The following is a 19,183-nucleotide window of genomic DNA, read 5'->3' on the forward strand; positions in this document are numbered from 1 at the left end:
AATGCCAAAGCAAAGCTTAACCAATTTCAGAATTTTGTCAAGTCTCTGGATTGCTTGTTTTTTTTTTATACTCTAGGACTGACACTTCGTATATGTTTATTCATGCACTGTAGATACAGTAGGCTTTGTGGGGTAGGGGAATCAAATCACGTTTTTTTTTTTGTTTGTTTTTTTTTTGCTCTGTTGCCCAGACTGGAGTGCAGTGGCATGATCTTGGCTCACTGCAACCTCCACCTCCTGGGTTCAAGTGATTCTTCTGCCTCAGCCTCCCAAGTAGCTGGGATTACAGGTGCCTGCCACCATGTCCAGCTAATTTTTTATTTTTAGTAGAGATGGGATTTCACCATATTGGACAGGCTGGTCTTGAACTCCTGACCTTGTGATCTGCCCGCCTTGGCCTCCCAAAGTGCTGGAATTACAGGTGTGAGCCACCGCACTGGGCCCAAATTACTGTTGTTTTAAAGGGAAAGTGTTTTGAAAGAAAACAAATTGATAGATTCTGCTTGTTAGAAATAAATTTTTCTACCAAGCTGGCTCATCTGTCAGAAAAAATTCATTTTTAAGTTAGGTGTTGCTTATACTTTGGAAAAAATTTTAAATGCACAAATATTTCAGTCTAGTGATATGGGCAAGACATTTATTTTCTCCTTGCAAATTTTTTCTGACCATGATACCGTTGATGATTTTTGTAGCGTCTTTCTGAAATATGACGATTATGGAATACTTTGAGATCCAGGATGGTTTAATGCTAAGAAATTGCTGGCATTCACATTTCTTTTTTTTTTTTTTTTGAGACGGAGTCTCGCTCTGTCACCCAGGCTGGAGTGCAGTGGCGCAATCTCGGCTCACTGCAAGCTCCGCCTCCCGGGTTCACGCCATTCTCCTGCCTCAGCCTCTCCGAGTAGCTGGGACTACAGGTGCCCGCCACCAGGCCCGGCTAATTTTTTGTATTTTTAGTAGAGACGGGGTTTCACCGTGGTCTCGATCTCCTGACCTCGTGATCCGCCCGCCTCGGCCTCCCAAAGTGCTGGGATTACAAGCGTGAGCCACTGCGCCTGGCCGGCATTCACATTTCTGAAGTCGTGAATAAAATTAAGAAATTCAAGCACATTATGTGTTCACTAGATCTTACTTGATTTCTAAAATACTTCTTTCTGAAATTTTAGATAATTGGTAATTTTTCCTTCCTTCTGCTAATCTTTGCATCTTTGAAATTAGATTAGGAGGCAGTTTTGTCAGTTAGGCCTTAGTTTCTGGGGCAGTGATATCCAAACTTTTGCTTGCCACCCTCAAAGTAAATTAATGCCACTTGGGATTAATTTGTGATTTTTCTGGGGAGAGGGTCTACAACTTTTATTTATTTTACCAGTAGTCTTGGTAAATACAAGAATGATATGAATAAATATGTTGGGTAATCTTAAACTTGTGTTACGTGATTTGTAATTAGCTTGTGTTTCTGGATGATCTTTACATTCAGTAAATCTCCAAAGAGGGCCCAGATAGAATGGAGTATTTTGTCTTTTCCTTTGGGAACTTTTTTTTGGTTCTTTCTTTCATTAAACAATTATGAAATAAAATTTTTGGTAACAGATTTTCCATGTAAAAATAGCCCACAAATCAAAGAACTAGCCAAGATTTGCTAAGTAAGAACACATCATGGAATACCATCATAGAACTAGTCTCTTACCCCAAAACTAGCTGTAGGTGCTAAGTCTAAAGAAGAAGTAATTCTGATATATTACCAGAATTATGTGGTAATGTGACTGTTAAAATTGTTGTCTTGTTTAATTTTTGGCTCTATTATTTTAAAAGTTTTTCTCCATAGAAAAAATTTTTTTTTTTTTTTTTTTGAGAGACTGTCTCGCTCTGTCGCCCAGGCTGGAGTGCAGTGGCATGATCTTGGCTCACTGTAACTTCCGCCTCTCGGGTTCAAGTGATTATCCTGCCTCAGCCTCCTGAGTAGCTGGGATTACAGGCACCCCCCACCACGCTGGGCTAATTTTTGTATTTTTAGTAGAGACAGGGTTTCACCATGTTGGTCAGGCTGGTCTCGAACTCATGACCTCGTGATCTGCCCGCCTCAGTCTCCCAAAGTGCTGGGATTACAGGTGTGAGCCACCGCGACCGGCCGAAATGTATTTGTAGTGAAAAATTTAGAAGAAAAATACCCCCCATTAGTGGTTATCTTTGGTCTATAAGCTTATAGGTGATTTTCATTTTCTTTCTTGTACCTTCCATTGTTTTTCAAGTTATCCTTAATGAAAATGCATTAGCTTTTACGAGCAGAAAAAAATAAACATAAATACAGATAACACAATTATGGCCCTAATGACTTCACTGTCAGATTTTGGATAGGCAAGTTACTTATCTTTACTGGGCTTTTTCCCCATTTGAAAAATGGGGACAGAAATGATATTTCAGTTTTCTTCTAAATTAAAATTTCTTCCAAAATCAATTCTGAGTCCGTGTTACATGTTAAACAATAAATATATTTTTCTCTTAATGGAGAAAGCTATGTCGTGTTCATTGTAGAAAAACAGAAGAAAATTAAAAATAATTCTACAATACAAAGATATTTTAATATGCATAGTTTAGATGTTTTTCTTTTTTTTTTTGGAGACAGCATCTTGCTCTGTTGCCCAGACTGGAGTGCAGTGGCACAATCTTGGCTCACTGCAACCTCTGGCTCCCAGGTTCAAGCGATTCTTCCACCGCAGCCTCCTGACTAGCTGGGATTACAGGTGCCCGCCACTCTGCCCAGCTGATTTTTGCATTTTTAGTTGAGACAGGATTTCACCATGTTAGCTAGGCTAGTTTCGAACTCCTGACCTCAGGTGATCCACCCACCTTGGCCTCCCAAAGTGCTGGGATTACCAGCTTGAGCCACTGCAACCAGCTGGTTTAGATATTTGTCTAAGCACACATGGATATACACAATACATATTCACACTATCAATTTATTTTTACCTTGAAACATTCTTAATGAGACAGTTACAGATCCATTTGTTTTAATGAAACGTAAAAGATATTTTTAAATTTTCTCTCCTAATACATATTTGTTGAGGAAATGCTTACCATTTCATACTCTTTATGGTTTTGCTGAAGTAAGGGTAACTTGGAGTAAGGGTGTAAGGGCTTGCCCATGAAAGCTTACTTAGTGCAGAATGAAAGCTAAATCCTGGGTTAACCTCGATTTCGTTCACATATTAACTTGCTTTTTCTTGACTCTGCCATGATACTTCCTGAGCTAAGATTTCTATTTGCAGATTGGTTTCTGAAGTGTCTCAAGATAGCATTGGTCTTTTATTTTACCCTGGGACCTTCTGAGTTACTCCAGTTGTCAGCACATGAAGTATTAGTAGTAGCAATAGTATAATACAGTAGTGTTAAAAATACCTGGTTTTTTGTGTTTTTTTGTGTTTTTTTGTGTTTTTTTGCATTATCTCTAGGGAGTTCAGAAGATTTTATATACATAAAATATAAATACTCAAAATGCTATGTAATCCAACTCATACACTCGGTGAAATATGTGATATATATAATTCTAATTCTGTGTAAAGAATAACTGGAACTTTCTCAAAGGTATCTTTCTTAAAAATTTTATATGGTGGAATCCTATTTAGAGCTAGTAGTGTAACCCAATTTTCCTGCCTACTCATTTAATTCTGTTTTCAATCCGTCTGGTAACTGATTTGTTTTTGTTTTTATTTTTTATACAAAATGGAAAGCAAATCTAGAGTAAATAGTTTCTTAGTGACTGCATTTAGTATCTAAAGTAATGTCATTTTTTCTCTTAGTAAAGCCTGTAGAGGTGACGATGACAAAGTCCGACTTGTTTATTCTCTTCCCTTCTACTTTGAAAGATTAGGATCTTTTCCAAAAGAAGAACTTTTAGAATGTATGCTTCACAAGATTCTTCAATCACTATCTTCCAGACATAGCGGGAGGTAGAGAATCTGAGAATAAAAAGTACAAACTTTTTCTCTCTTAAACTTCTGTATCTGAAAGGTATGAAAGCAAGAGCTAATTCTCACTTGAGAATCCACCACAGTGATTGCTTTCATTCTGAAGAAATCCATTTTGTAGCCAAATGGTATGGTATTTTCCATCTGAGAATACAGAACCTGTGGATGTGGAGGCCCAGCTGAAACGGACATGAGCATCTGTGGATTTTGATTCACCCCCAGATACCAAAGGATGACTAAATCCATCAGATCTCTGCTCAAACATCATTTCTTTAGGGAAGATTTACCTGATGTCTCTCTTTTTTGCATTTTTCCTTCATCATAGGTGGTCATATATATAATTTTACATTTGTTTGCATATTGCTTGATATATGTCTGTTCCACCAGATTGTAAGCTTCGTGAGAGTAGATACTGTCTTGGTGTTCATTACCAAGCACAGTGCCTGACACATAACGAGCAGTATTTATTTGAATGATTGTAGAAACCTGGCAAAACTCATTTGTAATATTTTACTTTACTTAGGCTTTTGTGGTACTATCTAACATTTTATAATTTTAGGAACTCAGGATGGGAAGAGATTCTAAATCATCTAAGACAGCTCTGCTCTCCAAAGCTAAAAGTCTTCAGTCTCTCCTTGAACACATCCAGTGATAGGAAACGGAACCACCTACCAAAAGTCTGGTTAGTCTTTAAGATATTTGGATGGTAGGAAAGTTTTTCCAACTGAAATTTCTCCCTGGACCTTTTTTTCTTTTCTTTTCTTTTTTCTTTTTTTTTTGGAGACAAGGTCTCTGTGTTGCCCAGGCTGCTGTCAGACTCCTGTGCTGAAGGGATCCTCCTGCCTCAGCCTCCCAAGTGGTATCCCTAAAATTTTTACCTACTGATTTTACTCTGTTCTCTAGGGCTTGCAAAAGCAAGTATAGTTTTCATTTTATTGTCCGAGTCGTCCCTATTTTAGTTTACATATCCCTAGATCCTTCAACCTTGGGAAGGCAATAGGGAATGCTGGAGAGAGAGAGTTTGTGGACTGCATTCGTTTCCTGGGGCTGCCATAAAACCACAAACTTAGTGGTTTCGAGAAACAGAAATGTATTCTCTCACAGTTCTGGCGGCCAGGAGTCTGGAATCAAGGTGTTCACAGGGCGGCGCTCCCTCAGGAGACTCTGGGGGACTCTTCCAGCCTTTGGTGGCGTTCCTTGACTTGTGGCTACGTCACTCTAGTTTCTGCCTCCATGGTCTCATTGTCTCCTCTCCATGTAATCTCTATCTGCTTCCCTCTTAAAAGGACACTTGTCACTGAATTTAAGACCCACCTAGATATTTCAGGATGATCTCAAGATCCTTAGTTACATCTCTAAGGATGCTTTGTTCAAATGAGGTAGTATTCACAGGTGCCAATGGTAAGCATGTGAACATATCTTTTTGAGAGCGAGCCACTGTTCAACCCACTATAGGAGCTCTGGGCTTAAATTCTGTTAGTGTCACTTACTAAATTTGCAACCTTGAGCATGTTACTTAACCTTTCTGAGTCTGAATCATCTTAATTTTATTTATTTTTAAATTTATTAGTTTTTTAGAAACAGTCTCTCTCTGTCTCCCCAACTGGAGTGCAGTGACTCAGTCATGGCTCACTGTTGCCTTAAACTCCTGGGCTCGGGCAATCTTCCTGTCTTAGCCTCCTGAGTAGCTGGGACTACAGGCATATGCCACCATGCCTAGCTAATGTTTTAATTTTTTATTTTTATTTTTTTTGAAACGGAGTCTCACTCTTTTGCCCAGGCTGGAGTGCAGTGGTGCGATCTCGGCTCACTGCAAGCTCCGCCTCCCGGGTTCACGCCATTCTCCTGCCTCAGCCTCCCGAGTAGCTGGGACCTTGGGTGCTTGCCACCATGCCTGGCTAATTTTTTGGTATTTTTAGTAGAGATGGGGTTTCACCGTGTTAGCCAGGATGGTCTTGATCTTCTGACCTCGTGATCCGCCCGCCTCAGCCTCCCAGAGTGCTGGGATTACAGGCATGAGTCACCACGCCTGGCCCCATGTTTTAATTTTTGTTTTAGAGACAGAGTCTTCCTGTGTTGGCCAGGCTGGTCTCAAACACCTGGCTTCAAGTGATCCTGCCACCTTGGCTTCCCACAGTGCTGGGATTACAGGCATGAGCCACCATCCCTGGCTGAATTGCCTTAATTTTAAGACAGGGACAATAATGCCTTTATTATTGATTTGTGAAGATATAAGGAAAATTCATATTAAATACTTGGCACATGGTAGCTAACTCATTCAATGTTGCCTTCGACATACACTACTACAGCACTACTGTCAGAGTACCTGAGTATCCTGTGTGGCCTAGAACCCAGCACGAGTTGTAGGGCTGGTCTGATAAGTACAGACTACAGTGGCTTCGATTTTTTTGCATTCTGGACACCATTTAGCCAACTGTGAGGTAGTCTAAGTTTCAATTAGGTTTATCTGTAGCCACATCATACGATTGGCTTATTAAACTTAGAATTGGTTAAAACCTCCAAATCTTTGTCATTGGTGATTGAACTTATATTGGATAAAGTGTTTGGATGCAAGGGCACCCTCTAACATATTACATTGTGTGTTACAAGTGTTACATTAAGTCATACTGCGTAGTGCATAGTAGGAGCTGAATGAATGCTGAATTTAATGTTACTGGGTGACTTAAAGGAGCATTTAAACTTACCTACTTTGGTGCTACCAGATTTCTTAAATGCTCTAATGAATACAAAAAGGAGAAGAAGTAGCAACTACACCAATTATGTTGGGCAGATGGATGCATCTTGATTCTCCTTCTGTAATCAGGAAATCAGGTACTCCTTCAGGTAATCAATGGCTGATCACCTTCAGGTTGATGGACAGCTTGCCTTTGATGCTTCTGTCAAGTGTGAGATGTGTATCCATTGCTAAAGTAACAAATGTACATCTAATGATTTTCATATCTACTAGTATTTTGGAATTTGTATTTGATATAAAAGACTAGAGAAATAGGTGAAGTGGTATTTTTAAAATATTCAAACTAACTAGGTTAGTGTGGTTTCTAATAAGTATTACATGCACATGGTTAAAAGGAATACAGTGAAAAGTGGGTTTCCCAGTTTCCCTTTCTGGAAAGCACCACTGCTACCAGTTTCTTGCATATTCTTCCAGGTAGGCTAAGCAGAAATTGTGTGTTTGTGTCCTTCCCTTTTTAAAACACAAATGATAGCATATATGCATATGGTTCTCCAGAAAGTGCTTTTGTTAATTAATTAATTAATTAATTAATTAATTTTTTGAGACAGGATCTCCCTCTGTTGCTCAGGCTGGAGTGCAGTAGCACAGTCTCGGCTCACTGCAGCCTCAGCCTCCCCTGCTGAAGCAGTCCTCCCACCTTAGTTTCCCCAGCAGCTGGGACTACAGGTACCTGTCATCATGCTTGGCCAATTGTTTTTTTTTTTCTTTTTTTTTTTTTCCGTAGATATAAGGTCTCACCATCTTGCCCAGGCTGGTCTCAAACTCCTGGGCTCAAGCAATCCTCCAAAGTGTTGGGATTACAGGCATGAACCACCTTGCCCAGCAAACGTGCTTTTTAAAAAAAGAATAACATTTTGTATCCTGATCCTCAAGACCATTGTAGGACTCCAAGTTTTTTGTCCTGTTGTTGATAGGGCACCAAATTCCATAGCTTTCCATTACAATTTGATTGTGTGGGGTGCATTTCCAAGAGAATTGACTATTATATAGTCTTTTGTGAAAGAATTGTCCTTATAGGCTGACTCAGTTTCTACCAGGGAAATAAAACTAATTTTAATTCAGGTCACTTATTTAGAAAGCAAGTAAAGAAAAACTCATCAATTGAAATTAGTTTAACACATTATCTTGGTATTGCTTGTACCCTTTTCATGGTTGCTAAATGAATGACTCATTTTGATTATATTGACAGCAGAGCTAAATAAATTATTTCAAGAGCCTGGTAAGTAGCATAGGTTTAGTTTAGGAAGAGCAGGAATGCCCAGGAATAGATGGACTCTGGCAATCATCACATTCTGCCTTGGATTATTATTTGTGTTTTTTTCTCTCTTATTATACTATAAGCCAATGGTTCTTTTTTTTTTTTTTTTTTTTTTTTTGAGACGGAGTCTTGCTCTGTCGCCCAGGCAGGAGTGCAATGGTGCGATCTTGGCTCACTGCAAGCTCTGCCTCCCGGGTAGGAACCTCAGCCTCCCAAGTAGCTGGGACTACAGGTGCCCGCCACCACGTCCGGCTAATTTTTTTGTGTTTTTTTAGTAGAGACAGGGTTTCACAGTGTTAGCCAGGATGGTCTCGATCTCCTGACCTCGTGATCTGCCCACCTCAGTGGTTCTTAATCTTTGCTGTTATGACCCCTTTACTCTCATAAAAATTATTGAGGACTCCAAATATAATAGCTTTTATTTATGTATGTTATAACTTTTGATACTATATTAGAAATTAAAACTGAGAAAATTTTAAAATGCTTAATTTAAAAAATAACCCTGTACATGTTAAAAAGTTAATATTTTAATTATGTTACTATTTTATGAAAAATAACTTTTTCAAAACAAAGAACACTTTAGTGAAACATATTTTATAGTTTTTGCAAATCTCTTTAATGTCTGGCTTAAGAGAAGACAGCTGAAGTCTCATGTGCTTTTGCACTCAGTCTGCTGTAGTATGTTGCTTTGGTTAAAGTATAAAAAGAAGATCTGGTCTCATACCAAATATGTGGTTGGAAGAGTATTTTAAGAGCCTTTTCAGATAATTGTGGATATTCTTTGATATATTAAAACTCAGCAGTGGTAGTTTCTTAAAGATGAGTTGCAATGTGAAATCTGAAATGGTAACTACTCTTACATTAAAACCTATTGGTTTATCATGCTCTATGAATGGATATTTTAACCGATGTGTGATTTCGTAACATCATCTATTGGTAATTTGGAAAATATTAATTCATCAAGTTTATGGAGATCTTTCAAATATTGACACAAAAATCACATTCTTTAACATCACCACCAATCTCATCAGAAAAGGCTTTTAAGTAATGGAAAACTATCAGACTTACTGTAGCAGATACAAGTTTTCCAAAATTCTAATTATCACTTCAAATATCAAATTTCCATCATTGGCAAAAAATATTGTCAGTTGTTTTCCTTGAAGTGACAGAAACACTTTTAATTTTTGAGAAAACGTCTGTCAAATACTGAGGTCTGAAGAACAGTATAGTTTGTCTGTCAGCCACTCTTTGGAGTAAAAATGGTATTCCTTGTGAAAAAAAGCAGCTAATTCAGCTTGCAACATAAAACATGGCACACACGCTTTTTTTTTTTTTTTTCCTGAGATGCAGTCTTGCTCTTGTCACCCAGGCTGGAGTACAGTGGCGCAATCTCAGCTCACTGCAACCTCTGCCTCCCGGGTTCAAGCGATTCTCTGCCTCAGCCTCCTGAGTAGCTGGGATTACAGATGCCTGCCACCACGCCTGGCTGAATTTTGTACTTTTAGTGAGACGGGGTTTCGTCATGTTGGCCAGGCTGGTCTCAAACTCCTGACCTCAGGTGATCTGCCCGCCTCAGCCTCCCAAAGTTCTGGGATTACAGGTGTGAGCCACTGCACCCGGCCTGCACACACGCTTTTTGAGACAGCCATTTCTGAATGCAACAGAAGCGCTTTATGCATACTTTCCATTTGTTACACAGAATAGTAAAAAGACATAACTGGGGAGAAGAGTTAATAAAATTAATAATATTTACTCTAATTAAGCACATTCTTAAATAAAATGGACTTTTTTCTCCTTTTTACCGTGAGCACATGAAGGTGAAGTATATAATGGCTACTAGTATAGTTTTGTGCTGTTACTTTAAATTGTGCTAAGTGTCAGTAGTTTTACCCCACTATTGCTTTTGCATCGTAAGTGTAAATATAAATGCATTGAGAAAAGGCAAATAGCATCTTAGTTATTATGAAAATAATTTTGACCTCGTTGATCACTTGAGGAATCTCAAGGACCCCCAGGGTCCCATGGTTTACTTTGAGAACTGCTGTTAAGCTATTTGAGGGTCAAACTAATCATCCTAATATCCCCTTTCAGTTCCTGGTCCAGAACTTTACACAGAAAAGGTGCTCAAAGGATATTTGTTTAATGAATGTGGTATGCTGACATTTAAACAGGACAAAACTTGGTGAGTAAAATTAATATAGGCAGTCTCCCATCCATTCAGGCAGCTTTTCCGTAGACGTTTGTGAGAATAGAGTGAACAAATGGAATGTGGATGATGTACACTTGGTAAATGCAAATGATGAAATAAAAGAACAAAATATAAGGTGATAGTACTTACAGAGCTAACAGTCTGAGCCTTGCCTGGCTCCTATTAATGAATCCTCTACTTTTTGTGTCTTTAAATTTGTAATGGTCTCTTAGAGAGAGGATCCTCAACTAGGATGGTTCTGATCTGAAAAGCAAACATTCAATTTAAATTTCAATAGGTCTCTGCTTGTGCTTGATCTAGTAATGTCTTTTCAAAAGGGATTATAGAAGGTGAATGTTAAAACAAATCATTTTGATTTTCCATAGTGAGCTAAGAAATACATTTTGTTGTTCTCTTCTGCTTTGTAATATGTTGGGCTTCTTTCTTGTTTTGTTGTTGTGAGACATAGTCCAAGGAAACCTTTGTTTTCTATAAATCCTGATATTCTTTGGATTGGAAGAGGCGGTTTCCTGAATAAGAAAGAGTCTGACTACACTGGGTAAATTGTCAGTTTATTTTGTCCTCACAGAAGTTAGTGTAAAATTGGGTGAGGGCATTGCTTTGAAATAGAGTATTTTTATTTATTCTTTTAAAGAAAGTAGCTTAATAAAAAGATTGATCAGTTCAAATACCTGGAATATTTAAACCAGTTTTATGTTAACCTAAAAAAATTATTTTGTAGGCATTTTGAACTTTGACCTCCTTTTTGTCCTAAATTGATTTTAAATCAGTATCAAATGCTGAGGACCAGTAAATGAAACACTCATATGTTGTTTTGAGCAAAATTTTTTATATTATGAAAATATTATAACTTTGAAGTTGATACTTAAAATACTTGAGCCAAAGTTTCTGCCTTTATGTGGGACATTTTCATGAGCTTTCTTAAATCAGTTTGCTTACTTGCTTTTCATAAAGTTGAGCGAGACTATAGCAAGAGACCCAGGGACATCTTAACATCCTTGAATATTTCTGAATCTTTCTAAGGAACTTGATTTTAATTTTTTTGTAGAGATGGGGTCTCCCTTTGTTGCCCAGGCTGGTTTTAAGTGTTTTCTAGAAACAAGGTCTCGCTATGTTGCCCTGGCTGATCTTAAATTCCTAGCTCAATCAGTACTCCCACCTTGGCCTCCTAAAGTGTTGGGATTATAGGTGTGAGCCATGGAGGCTGGCCAGGAACTTGATTTTCAGGGAGAAGCCTATTCAGTGTTTCCTTGGACTTCCTCAGCCTGGTTTTACCATAGCATATCATAAGATGATAAACTGAAACCATCTGATTTGAAATCACCAACCTGGGAAATACCAGTCAGAAATTAATCCTATTTTTATGACATTCTTAAAAGACTGTTTAAAACTGACCAAAGTAAAAAATCTTCTTTTAGAGTTATAAGTGTGTAAAAAAAAGGCATATTCAAAATAATGTATATATTTAAGTTTACTGGACAGATTTAAATTTGAGTTCTTTGTGTAAGGCGTAGATTGGAATGTTTGCTACAGATACTTTTTGGAACACAGATTTCAGATTGCTGTTTGCTTATAAATATACATGACTGCTGACCTTCAGAACTGCTTTAAATTTCTCAAAAAATTTTCTCATTATATGCCAGGCTCACAGTGGCTTGTGTCTGTAATCCCAGCTACTTGGGAGGCTAAGGCAAGAGGACTGCTTGAGGCCAGTAGTTCGAGACCAGCCTGGGCAACATAGCAAGACTGCATCTCTAAAAAAATTTTAAAAACTAGCTGAGTGTGGGTAATGTGCACGTAGTCCCAGCTACTTGGGAAGTTGAGGCTGAAGGATTGCTTGAGCCCAGGAGTTTGAGGCTACAGTGAGGTGTGATCATGTCACTGCACTCCAGCCTGGGTGAGAAAGCGAGACCCTGTCTCTTAAAAGAATTTTCTTATTTATAATAGATACATTTATCTCTGATTTACTCAGTACTATAACCCCATTTAAGTAGTTTGAAGAGATTGGGGTTAAGTCCTGCTGTTTTTAGTATGACTACAGTAGTTGACACTTTAAACAATTTTTTGAAATACTTTAGGCATAAAAAAGGATATAGAACAATATAAGAAATTCCATATACCTACTACCTAAAGTAATAAAAATCACAGTTATTGTTGAAGCTTATTGGGCACCCCTTCCCCATCCTAGTCCCCTCCCTTCCCAGCTGTGACCATTATTCTCAATTTGATATTTATTCTCTCCCTGCATTTTTACAAACTTTTTCTGTATGTGTATGTATCCACTAAAAAAAAAAAAACTGTTTGGATTGCAGGGAAAACTAAAAAGTGTAATATTGTTTTATATGTTTTTAAGCTTTGTATAAGAGGTTAAACTTTATTGGTACATGTAGTTATAGTTTACTCATTTTAAGTGCTGTAGATATTTGATATAATGGAGTGTGAAAGTAATACTTTTTTGGGGGGGAATTTTAAAAATAAAGGGAAGTATGAAGATGATAAAAATTTGTAGCCCTGCTATCCAGAGATACTAAAGTCAATATTTTGTTTTTTTCGTTTGCTTCTTCTCTTCCTACTTATGTATATATTTTTTGGTACCCTTTAATATAAAAGGGACCCAGTTTTAAAGATTACATAAAATTGCAAAACAGCTACATAAAGCCTGTAATCCCATTTTAATTGATTCTTAGTTGAAAAGGGGGAAAGAAAATGAATGAGCATTATATATCAGACATACTTGGTAAATTTACTACCTGTAACAGATATTGATAGTCTATTTCTTAGTATGCAAACACCGTAGAAGTGGCATCTGGAAAGAGGCTGTATTACTGAACGTGCTTTTAAATTTATATGAGATTTTTCTAGTAAACAGATTTGCCAGATAGGTGATGCTTATCTTTTTAAACGTTAAGTACTGTTTTGGTTTTAACCATTTTTTATGGGAAAAAGGAAAATAAAAAGAAGCCTACAAGTATTTCTGTGCTCATTAAGCCAGAATACTGTGGTGTGCTTATAATTTTATCTTTTCTTGGCAACTCGATGTCACTGTGGAAAGCACTGATTACTGAACTATATTGTGACTCCTTTTGTTCTAGGTGCCTTTGAACTCTTGTGCACTTTTTAGTTAGATCTTTGTTAACATGCTACACCACTGCAGGGAGGGAGCAGGAAAAGCATGATACACAATTTAAGACAAATGCCACCATAGGCTACTGTTGGCAAACAAGAGCTCCACCAAACTTTTTAAAGTGAAGAAGCAGCAGTCTGAGCCATTTTTCTCACCAGTGGGAGTAGGGGGAGACTTCCGCCAGCAACATGGAATCTTCAATGGATGCAGCTGACCAACCCTCCTGACTTCTCAGTCTTTTCCCACCACTGCTCACCCTTTATGTTCAGATGTATTCAGCACTAGATAACCATACTTATTAGCTATAAGTGATGTGTATGTGTGTATATGCATATAAAACTGTACTTTAAGAATAAATACATATAAACTATAATATATGTGTAACAAATCTATAATATATAAACTGTAAATCTGTGAAAGTATTCAGCATTATATAATGGCAGGCTGTGGTGATTTACATTGGTGGAGCTCCTGACCATGCCTGAAAATCCCTGTACCCTCTTTGGCCGTGATTTTTTAAGGGAATATTTTTTTTTACATCGGTATTTAAATATATATGTGTATATATATATATATATATATATATATATATATATATACACACACACACACACACACACACACACACACACACACTCACACTTTATTTTTTAGAGCAGTTTTAGCTTTATAGAAAAATTGTAGAGTATGGAGAGTTACCATGTTCTCTCCTACCCATTTCCTTTATTAATATCTTGCTGTTGCATGGTAGATTTGTTACAGTTGATGAACCAGTATTAACCGAAGTCCATAGTTTACATTCAAGTTCATTCTGTGTGTTTGTGCAGTCTGTGGATTTTGACAAATATGTAATCATACAGAATGGTTTCACTAATCCAAAAGTCTCCTGGTGCTCCTGTCTTCCCTCCTTTCTCTAACCCCTGACAACTATTTTTTTTTACTGTCTCCATAGTTTTGCCTTTTCCAAAAATGTCATATGGTTGGAATCATACAAATGTAGCCTTTTCAGATTGGCCTCTGTCACTAAGCAATATGTATTTAATGGCTGGATAACTTTTCATGGCTTGATAACTCATTTCTTTTTAATGCTGAATAATATTTCACTGTATGGATGTACCACAAGTTGTTTATCATTCACATACTGAGTAACATCATGGTTGTGTTCAAGTTTTAGTGATTGTGAATAAAACTGCTGTGAATATTTATTTGTGTGCTGGTTTTTGTGTGGACATAAGTTTCAGCATATTTGGGTAAATACCAAGGAGTTCAATTGTTGGATCCTATGGTAAGACTATGTTTAGTTTTGTAAGAAATTGCCCAACAGGCTTCCAAAGTGGCTGATGTATTAATTTTTAGGTTGCTCATGTGTTTTTCAAAAACACCTTACTCAGGTATATTGATAGAATACTTGCCCTGTGATAGGATTACAAGTAATTGAGGTCTGTGGGGCTGGTTGTCCCTACATAAATAATACCAGCTGGTTGTACTTTGCTTGTTCTTGTTTGCTTTCTCTTTTCTTTATCTATTTTTTTCCTTTTCTTTGTGTTTTTACTCTCTTTGTCTTGCTTTACCACTTCGGCTTTGTCCTCAGAAATCAGAAGACTATATTTGTTGGAATAGTGTACAAATTTAAAAGGCAAAATAAAACAAGTCCAAGTCCTTTCTCAGGTTCTCTAGGCTGTTGGGGATGGTTGAGATTGTAGCATTAAGTAAGGTGTTGTTGGAGCATTAATTTGACTATATAGAATATAATCTTCAGAGATGGGAAAAGGGGAACAATATGTTAATAAAACTTGCTTTCCTTTGTAATTTGTTAATTATAGGGCAACTGTATAAAATGTTTTAAGACTATGATAGCAGAAGAGTTTTGTTTTTTCCTACCTTTCTCTGGGAGAGCTTTTCAGCTTCTACTGTTACAGTTTTTGTTTGTTTGTTTGTTTGTTTTTTAAACACACCACCTTTGGAAGTGTTACATTTCTTTAAAGAGGACTGAGCCTTTGCTTAAGGCTAGCTTCATACTATTTGTGTAATTCTGTTTGTATGTGCATTTGTACATACCCCCAACTGCAGCAGAATATCAATAGATTCTATTCTCCCAGGAGAAGGGCAAGGACTGTATCCAATCTTATCTGGGGTATGTATCCAAATGACCTGAGACAGTCTTCCTAATAAACACTTTTGGACGGCAGGGTTCAGACTCTCCTGGGGTGGAATCTTTTTTTGTTACCTTTCTTTCTGCCTGCTAGTTTGAGTCAGGATGCATGCAAGGCCCACGTCTCCAGTGCCCCCAAGTGGTTGTCTAGATTTTGCAAGAGGACATCTAGTGATGGGAGAACTCACTGCTTCCAGCCACTCTGACTATACACCCCTGTTAGAAAAATGATCTGTTGACCAGAATTTTGCCATAATTTCTTACCTTTTTTTTAAATTAGGGTCACAGGCTTAATCTAATTCCTCTTCCTCATAATGGTCTTTTAATATTTTATGAAAGAGATTCCTAAAGTCCTTCTTTATATTTAAACACCCCTTATTTTCTAACTATTCATTAAGCATTTTCATAGTCCCAGTGAAATATAATGGGATTTTTCTCGTATCTTTAAAAGTGGAGTGCCCAGGGCTAAGTACAGGAGTGGTCATTGTTCACATTGTGCATATGTTGCTTGTCATGTGATAATTTTTTTCCAGACTAAATTTACTGTGAGCCAGTGTTTCTGAATCTTTTTACTTTCTCTGTGATGATGACACAAGTCTCCATCATCCTGTTTTTCTTCAATGTGTTTTTTTTTCTTTTTTTTTTTTTTTTGAAACAGAGTCTCACTGTGTTGCCCAGGCTGGAGTACAGTGGTGTGATCTCGGCTCACTGCAACTTCCATCTCCTGGGTTCAAGGGATTCTTGTGTCTCAGCCTCTCAAATAGCTGGGATTACAGGTGTGTGCCCCCACGCCTGACTAATTTTTGTATTTTTAGTAGAGATGGGGTCTCACCATGTTGGCCAGGCTGGTCTCAAACTCCTGACCTCAGGTAATCTGCCTACCTTGGCCTCCCAAAGTGCTGGGATTACAGGCATCAGCCACTGCACCTGGCCTTTCAATGGGTTTTTTTTAGAACAAAGTTTAGAATGATATGTTTATGCCTGTGAACATTTATCTTGTTAGATTAATGCTCATTAAGCCATTGGGGTGTTTGGGGAATTTGATCAATGTATCTTTTCTGTCTCATTTCAGTTTCGAAAACTATCCCTCTGCTGCTGCTTTTCTTCCACTTGTCTTTTCTCAATAGCTGATTCTAGTTTGTGTTGCTTCGATGGATACATATGGCTAAACATAAACCTCAGACAATAGAAAAACGTATTCATTTGCAAAGCTGCCAGGGTGTTTGGAGTGCTTGAATCATACTGAACTTCAAGAACCATTATGTTTCTTTGTCTTTTTGACAGTTATTGGAGCCAATTTGTGTGTTTTCAGTTTCTCTTAAACTTTCAGTATGTATCTGAAAAGCTTGCAGGCCCCAGTTACTGTGTCTATAATGCCTAGTAAGTAAAATGACCCACAGCCAGTCAATAAGACAGGGCTTAACAGGAGAGTAATCCTTGGGCCTCAGTTTCCCAACTGTACAATGAAATACTTAGATTAATCACAGTGTTTCCACTTGTGCTCTGGAGTTCTGAGTGGTGAGGAGGATGAATGGCTTTAACTCTCTGCATCCCCATCCCCTTCAATAGAAGAAATTCCACTGTTACCTTACATTTTGAGGTTCTGTACAGGATTCTGCTTAAAGAAAAGGCTCTGCTAAAAAAAAAAAAAAAAAAAAAAAAGAAGATTCATTGGAAACCCCTGCAAAAAAGCAAGGAAGAAAATGGCTCCCAGAGGACGTTGGGCAGCTTGGAAAGTCTGTATGTGTCCCTGATTTCATGAGTTTGGAGGCCTCTGGTATTTCATTTGGTAAAAAGAAGAAGAGCTTATGCTGTTTGTCTTTTCTTTCTCAAACGTGGACATAACAATGGTTATAAAAGTAATCACATTCTTATTATTTTGAAGGGAGAAATAAATCTGTAAAGCAGAAATAAAGTTTTTATAATCCATAATTCTATTTTGCATAGATAAAAACTATTCTTAATAGTTTTAGTATATCTTCCAAAATTATTTTGTTTGTCCACAACCATATTTATTTACACTTAAAAAAATCAGACCACACTCATTCTAGCAGATTTTATAACCTGTTGTTTTCAATTTCCATCATTTTATGGGTTTTTTTGTGTGTCAGTACGCATAAATCTATTTCATCCTTTAAGACAAGCTTGTCCAACCTGCAGCTTACAAGCTGCATGCGGCCCAGGATGGCTTTGAATGTGGCCCAACACAAATTCATAAACTTTCTTAAAACATTATGAGTTTTTTTGTGATTTTATTTATTTTTTTTTTTTAAGCTCATCAGCTATCGTTACTGTTATTGTATTTTATGTGTGGCCCAAGACAATTCTTCCAACATGGCCCAGGGAAGCCAGAAGATTGGACACCTCTGCTTTAAGGCTTCTGTGATATTTCTCTGTACCAAGAGTTAATATTCCTTGTTGCACAGCACATGGAATCTGTTCTAAAGTATGACTCTAGTTTTATTTGTACATTGCTACTGGCACAGTTTTTTTTTTTTTTTTTTCAATAGTTCACTCTTTTTGGGGGTTGTGATATGTGGTTTTTTTTCTGGTTGCTTCCTTTTCCTCTGGTTTGACTACAGATCAAGACCTGTGTTATCCCAGTCAAGCTACAGATACAGATTGCCCTTTTCTTTCAGACAATAGCTCTAATTTAATGTCCCCTTTCATAGTTACAAGTCTGTTGTTCAGAACAAAATCTTGGCAGCCAGAATTATACTTGACACTTTATTCCAGCATATTACTGCTGGTGAGAAAGGCGGTTGACTTGTTTTGACCCAAGTGAGCTTAGTTCTAAGAGACTAGGAAGGTGGATGATGAGCAGCTTTTGGTGGTTTGACAGCCAGCTGCAGGACATCCATTGTGGCCAGGACCAAGTAGCTGCCGATAAATGTGGGTATGGTAAATTACATTTGATGGTCTCTTTTCCCTTTCTGTTTTTGAGAATTTTATCAAAGATTACACTGAGAAAGTGGTATTGAGAAAAATATTTTTTATTCTTATAGGATAATTATTCTTTTCTCTAGCCTATACTTGTTGTAAATGGCAACATTGGTAGTCATGGAAAAATTTTGGTGATTGGTTTTTTTAAACAGGAAATATAGTGTAAATGTTATTTAGGTAGTTTTGATTTCTTTAGGAATTTAGGTAGTATTTCTCCCCTCCTGTGAGTTTAGTGATATCTTTTATAGACTTAAACAAATTCTAAAATGGAGATGTTATACCTAGTTTTAGGTAAAGGCATTTTAATTTTATGTTCAATTACTTTCTAAATTTTGTTGGTTTTAGTCTTGAAATATAATATGCTTTTTTACTTTAACATCCTTGTGTAGGATTCTAATGTGATTTTTTTTCCTTCTTACTACTGTGCCTCTAATTTTGATTATATGGCGTTTTTAATTTTGTAAGTAATCCAAGATACAGTTTATCTCAATGAATTAACTCACAAAGTAAAGTGGGAATTTTTTTTGAGACAGGGTTTCACTCTGTCCTCCAGGCTGCAATGCAGTGACATAATCTCTGCTCACTGCAGCCTTGACCTCCATGGCTTCAGCGATCCTCCCTTCTCAGCCTCCCGAGTAGCTGGGATTATAGGCATGCGCCACCATGCCTGGCTAATTATTGTGTTTTTAGTAGAGATGGGGTTTCGCCATTTTGGCCAAGCTGCTCTCAAAACTCCTGACAATTTATGGGGATTTTGGTTATTTGATCTTGACTCTT

General features: G+C 37.4%; 1 protein-coding gene across 4 annotated transcripts in view; it reads left to right on the forward strand.

Moving 5' to 3' along the window:
• Positions 1-19,183, forward strand: part of NRF1 (nuclear respiratory factor 1) — a 143,132-nt gene that overhangs the window by 8,449 nt on the left and 115,500 nt on the right. For 2 of the 4 annotated variants that reach the window (XM_058426662.1, XM_058426654.1), the window contains exons 1-2: positions 3,463-7,386; positions 10,070-10,160. The exons of the other annotated variants lie outside the window; for them this stretch is intronic. The gene's annotated coding sequence lies outside the window, so the exon portion shown is untranslated. Of the gene's footprint in view, positions 1-3,462; positions 7,387-10,069; positions 10,161-19,183 lie in introns of those variants that run through there. 4 annotated transcript variants of the gene reach the window in all.

This window comes from Hylobates moloch, unplaced genomic scaffold, assembly GCF_009828535.3.
Source record: "Hylobates moloch isolate HMO894 unplaced genomic scaffold, HMol_V3 SCAFFOLD_1, whole genome shotgun sequence".
Classification (NCBI taxonomy): domain Eukaryota; kingdom Metazoa; phylum Chordata; class Mammalia; order Primates; family Hylobatidae; genus Hylobates; species Hylobates moloch.